The sequence below is a fragment of the Etheostoma cragini genome, unplaced genomic scaffold (assembly GCF_013103735.1).
Source record: "Etheostoma cragini isolate CJK2018 unplaced genomic scaffold, CSU_Ecrag_1.0 ScbMSFa_379, whole genome shotgun sequence".
Classification (NCBI taxonomy): Eukaryota; Metazoa; Chordata; class Actinopteri; order Perciformes; family Percidae; genus Etheostoma; species Etheostoma cragini.
Window position 1 is genome coordinate 20,896 of NW_023268093.1, and position 6,827 is coordinate 27,722.

At 41.2% G+C, this 6,827-nt stretch overlaps 1 pseudogene; it reads left to right on the plus strand.

The window, feature by feature from the left end:
• Nucleotides 1-964, plus strand: part of LOC117940938 — a 4,951-nt pseudogene extending 3,987 nt beyond the window's left edge.
• Nucleotides 965-6,827: the final 5,863 nt, after the last annotated feature.

A 6,827-nucleotide genomic window follows, 5' to 3' on the forward strand; every position in this document is an offset into this window, starting at 1 on the left:
GCTTGTTTCTACCTGATGCTGAACATCTGTCCTGTAGGGTAACATTACAGCTTGTTTCTCCCTGATGCTGAACATCTGCCCTGTAGGGTTACATTACACCTTGTTTCTACCTGATGCTGAACATCTGTCCTGTAGGGTAACATTACAGCTTGTTTCTACCTGATACTGAACATCTGTCCTGTAGGGTAACATTACAGCTTGTTTCTACCTGATGCTGAACATTTGTCCTTTAGGGTAACATTACAGCTTGTTTCTACCTGATGCTTAACATCTGTCCTGTAGGGTAACATTACAGCTTGTTTCTACCTGATGCTTAACATCTGTCCTGTAGGGTTACATTACAGCTTGTTTCTACCTGATGCTGAACATCTGTCCTGTAGGGTAACGTTACAGCTTGTTTCTACCTGATGCTGAACATCTGTCCTGTAGGGTTACATTACAGCTTGTTTCTACCTGATGATGAACATCTGTCCTGTAGGGTAACATTACAGCTTGTTTCTACCTGATGCTGAACATCTGTCCTGTAGGGTAACATTACAGCTTGTTTCTACCTGATGCTGAACATCTGTCCTGTAGGGTTACATTACAGTTTGTGTCTACCTGATGTTGAACATCTGTCCTGTAGGGTAACATTACAACTTGTTTCTACCTGATGCTGAACATCTGTCCTGTACGACCCCCAGGTGTATTCACTGCCCCGGTGAGAGGAGCGTACCACTTTGAGTGGCATATCAATTCAGCAAACAGCCGCAGTACAGCGGCTTTCCTGGTCAAGAGCTCAGAGAATGTTTTTGCGGCACACGAGTCCCAGCAGGCCCATTTCATGAGTTCTTCTAATGGCGTCACCCTGTTGCTGGAGGCGGGAGATGACGTGTTTGTGCGTCTGGCGGCTACAAGTCACGTGTTTGACAACTTCAATCACCACACCACCTTCAGTGCACACCTTCTCTTACCCATGTAAGACCTAAACAGCAGCTCTATGACAGGTGGTTGTTTTCTTAAACACGTCATCATAGCACTTCATCAACTTAATTTGATTTCATCTGCATCCAAATAATAATAACTAATAATTGTAGACAGAAATCTTTTTTCCATGAAATTTAAAAGTGATTGTTTCATATTATCTCTTGTTTCTGTCAATTTAATCAAATAATAAACATATATCATCGTGAGCATCTCTTTATTGTTGTTGTTGACATTCTATGGTTCAGTTTTACTTTCTAACATTAAGCACACAACAGAAAAAAAGAGACAACAGTAGTATGTAGAGAGACAATAGTAGAGAGTAGTATGTAGAGAGACAACAATATATAGTTGTATGTAGAGAGACATCAGTAGAGAGACAACAGTAGAGAGACAACAATATAGAGTAGTATGTAAAGAGTAGTATGTAGAGAGACAATAGTAGAGGGACAACAGTAGAAAGACAACAGTAGAGTAGTATGTAGAGAGACAACAGAAGAGAGACAATTCAATTTTATACATGGTATGAATTCATACCATGTGTTATCTAGAGACACTTTAGAGATAAAGTAGGTCTAGATTGCTCTATAATTTACAGATAGAGCAGGTCCAGACCGGTCTATAATTTACAGATAGAGAAGGTCTAGATCGCTCTATAATTTATAGATAGAGCAGACACACAGATACACACACATAAACACGTATACACAAAGATACACACATATACGCAGATAGGCATGCACACACACACGCTTGCACACATATAAATACACGTTTTTGATATGTTTTGAGGACCAATGACTGGACGCAGCCTGATGGGATCCACCCTTTACTGCTAATTCATATCAACACAAAAGTTATGTTAAACATCAAAAACTTGTACATGTACAGTGGGGTTTGAAAGCCACGAGCACACACACTATCTACACCATAGAAAGTTAGTAATTACTCACAGAGACCATGGCTCATTCACTCAGAGAGCGAGGGGGGGGGGGAGACATACAGTGGATTTTGAAAGTTTGGGCCCCCCCGGGGCAAATGTGTATTAATGAGGCATAAAATGACAGATTAGACATTTGTAAAATATGTCACAAAAAGTTAGGATTTCCATCCATCCATTCATCTTCGTCCCCTTATCCGGTATCGGGTTTCAGGGGCAGCAGCTCCAGTAGAGGACCCCAAACTAACCCCCCGTGGCCAGCCAAGAGTCTTTAATTCTTGTTTGAGGTCTTTTCGCCCATTCCTCTTCCAAAAGTCTTCCAGTTCTTTGAGATTTCTGGGCTGTCTGTCCCCACTGCTCATTTAAGGTCTATCCATAGATTTACATTATGTTGAGGTCAGGAGATTGTAAAGGCCATCGCCAAACCTTCAGTTTACTCCTCTGGATGTAATACAGGGTGGATTTTGAGGTTTGTTTGGGATCATTATCCATCTGTAGAAGCCGTCCTCTTTTTAACTTCAGCTTATTCACAGATGGCATCAAGTCAGCTCCAAAATCTGCTGAAATGTTACTGAATCCATTTTTCCTTCTACTCGTGAAATGTTCCCTGTGCTACTGGCTGCAATACCTCCCCCCCCCACCCACTTGCTGCAAAAGGCCCATTTTAACGAGGATACATTGGATGGTAACTTGTGTGAACTTGGGAGGGCCGGTATCCCAGCATTCAATTCGGGTGTAAAGCGCGCATGGTTTCCGGTACACAGATTTTCACAATTTACGTCTATTATTAAATCAATAAATTCCTTTTTAGGATGTTTTAGGTGAGTAATCAGCTGTGTAGATTTTGAATATAGGCAGTTCAACGAAAATTGATGGTGAATTAAAAAAGCCTTCGGAGTTGGAAAGCTCCACAATCCCTGCCGGGCATAGCAAGCTTGCCAGACGGGAATGACCCTTGCGAGCCGGTCAGTCAGTCAGCTCACAGACCCCTCTGGCCCCAAATTTAGACAGACCACTGCAGCAACAACAATGGAAGAGGAAAGCCAGGTCTACAATTGTAAAATATTTAAAACAATTTTTTACCGATGTGGTTATATATATAGGATATATATCCCGTCCTCCTCTGTCCTCCTTATCCTGGCTCTCCTCACTCGCGGGCTCCTCTACTGCTTCTCGGTAAAGTATAGCGACGGCGGTGGCTAACTTTACCCAGTCCATCTATAATTGTAATACCTATTTTAACGTTTCTTTTCAGCTTTCAATTAAAAGTGAATCCCGAACAATTTTTCGGGATTTTTTCTCGCCGTTGTGTCGTTATTTATGCAGTTATTGGCCGGTTAAACTTAATAGCACTTTATATGAAAACGTAACAAAACAACAAAGGCGGTGTCAAAGGTGACTGTCCATGCTTTATTAAGAATACACACATCAAAGCTAACTATAAAGTGACAGCGCTCTCTATGCTGGGGGTGTTGCGCAATAACAGGAAGAATTCTTTGTCTCAAAACTGTCAACGGCGTTTTGTGTGCTTCTAAACTTGCGAGTTCATTCTTCCAGGTACAGCCAGCAAGTATGGTCTCCCCAAGAACACAAGTCCGTTCTTTGCTTGCCTGGTAGTGAGAAACGCCCATTGTCAGGTCTCAGCTTTCCAAAGGGGGGGGGGGGGCATGCTAGAAACTCTGCGGGGGGCCCAAAGTTTTGCGGAGGCCATTTTTTGGTTTTCCGTCATGTTGAAAGTGTAAAAGATGAAATAAAATCGAACTTTTTGTGACATATTATATGAATGTCTAGTCTGTCAGTTGATCCTTTTGGAGATTTTTCATCTTTTATTTCTTCTTTAAGACATTAACACAAATTTCTACCCTGGGGGGGCACAAACTTTCGTGCCCCACTGTATATGTACGCACATACACACAGATATGCACATATACACACAGATATGCACATATGCCCACACATAGACACAGATACACATATGTGCACAATAGACTAATAACTCTCAGCAGCCTGATGGGATCCCCCCTTTACTGCTAATTTATACAAAACGTACAAAAATTACTTTAAACATTAAAACCGAGTACATGTGTTGATGGGGAGGGTATACATTTCCATGATTTTCGCAATAAATTACAACTGTTAAACATTTAATTGGCACCCAAGAATGGTGAAAAAATAAAACCAGGACAAAAACATTATCCCGGCCCCAGAGTTTGTATTTGAAAATTGCTTAAATTCATTGTTTCTTTATACTTCTATGATGTTAAATTTGAATTATACTTTCAATAAGTTAAAGTTCAAACAAGAACAACTAAAACTTCAAGCAGTTGGGCGCCCCGGTGGGAGAAAACAGAAGACTTTCACCAGGAAACAGGTGTTCATGTCCTGGAGAAGTTAAGGAGAAAACACAAGACTTTCACCAGGTGTTCATGTCCTCTAACCCTGATGAAGAGGAATCTAACTTTCAACATAATTAAAGTCGACATGATTCAACATGAAATGTGACTCATGCATATATGCTGTGGGTTGGGTTTTTTGTTTGGGGTTATTTTCCCGTTTGGCCTTCCCTGTGTTTTTGTCCCGGTTTTATCCCTAGTTTGGTGTCATAGATTCTGTCTTATGTTTCCCTGCGTGTGTGTGTTATGCTTTCTGCTTTATTTTGGTAGTCAGCTTCCTGTCTTGTCTAGTCTAGTCTAGCTTTACTTTGTTTGTCTGATTGTCCTGCCCCGCCCTAATGTGATCCACCTGACGTCTCACCTGTTCCCCATTGCCTCGTTACCTCTTGTATTTAACCCCAGTGTTTCCTTTGTCTCTTGTCGGATCATTCTGGTTGTTCACCCGTCTTACGTCACCTTGTTGCAGTGTTCCTGATTTCGTTCCTGTTCCCTGATCCTGGTTATTGTTTGTTTTTGAATGTTTTTGGGTGTTTTCCTTTTCCTCCTTGGATTTTGGATATTTGTTCCATCGAGGCTTACGTTGTGTTTTGGACAATAAAACTATTTGTGTTCCTACTCCTGCCTGCCTCCTCCTCACTGCATTTGGGTCCAATCCTCATACCCCCCGTAACACATATAATTGGTGTTCTCTGAAATGAAACTATTTACAAGAACACACACACACACACACCCTCAGCACATTCCATGACACCATGAAAACTTTCCAAACTTCCACCGTCTAATCATGACACGCCACATCAGATCTGAAGCCTCCACCCATTTTGTCTTCATCCAATCAGAGAGCAGACTTAGAAACTTAGACAAGTCTTGTTCCAAAGGAACTGTCTTCATTTAACCTGCAGCAAAAACTAGATATGCAACTAGATGTACAACTAGATGTACAGCTAGATATTCTGCTATATGTACAATTAGATGTACAGCTAGATATACAGCTAGATATTCAGCTAGATATACATCTAGATATACAACTAGATATTCAGCTAGATATACAACTAGATATTCGCCTAGATATACAACTAGATATTCAGCTAGATATTTAGCTAGCTGAATTTAGATACCTGACAGTGTACGGTACTATGAGATTGTATCAAAACAAACTTCCAATTGAAAATTCTTCTAGAAAATGCAAAAGTCGCTTTGAAAATGTTACACAACGTTAATGAAGAGGAATCTAACATGCAACATGATTAAAGTCGACATGATTCAACATGAAATGTGACTTGTACGTATAATTGGTCTTCTCTGAAATGGAACTATTTACAAGAACACACACACACACACAGAGGAACTATAGTTACTTCATGTTAGCAGAGAGGGAAATATATCCCTGGAACCACAGACAATGAGTTCAGGGACCCTGCCGTCTTTAGTTGTCTTTTAAAGCCAGACAGAGTCATCTGTCATATTTATTTGACTTGACATTGACTATTTGTGTCTTATGTCTCCAATAATAATAATAATAATAATAATAATTAATTGAATTTGATTATCGCTTTTCCCAAGCTCAAAGTTGCTTTACAGAGTAAAAACAGTAGATAAATATTTTTAAAAAACTAAATAAAAAAAAACTAAGGATAGGCAGAACAGAGCAGATGGGTCTTCAGACAGGACTGAAATTTGGTGAGGGACTCAGAGATGAGGATCTCATGGGGGAGAGAGTTCCAGAGCCTGGGAGCTGCCCAGGAAAAGGCTCTGTCCCCAAAACTGCGTGAGAAATGGGAAGCCAGTGTAGCTGTTTTGGTACCAGTGTAATGTGGTGCCAGGATGTGGAGCGGGTGATAAGTTGTGCGGCTGAGTTCTGAACCAGTTGGAGCCTTTTATTGGAGGTTGAGCTGATGCCGAGGAGTCGTGAGTTGCAATAGTCAAGGCCTGAGGAGATGAAGGCATGAAGTAGTCTTTCGGCAGCAGAGGGAGGGAGTGAGGGTCTGATTTTGGCAATATTTTAAAGGTGAAAGAAGGAGGTTTAGATGACTTGATGGATGTGAGGCTCAAGGTAAAGGTTCACACCAAGGTTGCAGGCCTGGGGAGATGGGGAGACAATGGTGCCGTCAATGGTGAAAGTGGGGTTATTGGCTTTGCTGAGAGTGGATTTGTAGCCTATGAGGAGGAATTCTGTTTTATTGCTGTTTAGTTTGAGGAAGTTGTGCTGCATCCAGGTTTTGATCGCTGACAGACAGGAGTTAATGTGGGAGAGGGGGGGATTGTGGGGGAAGTTGGTGCTGAGGTAGATCTGGGTGTCATCGGTATAACAGTGAAAGTTCAGGTTGAAATGGCAGAGTATCTGACCAATGTTGGGATTTAAAATTTTATATGTGCTTAAACATTGTGTGTGATTTGCATTATACATTCAAGCTAAACGGTAAAAGCATTATTTCGACATAAATGAAGACATGTTGTGTTGGGGAGGAGTGAGGATTGGACCCAAATGCAGAGATGAGGACAGCAGGCAGGCAGGCGGGTGGTAACCAGGA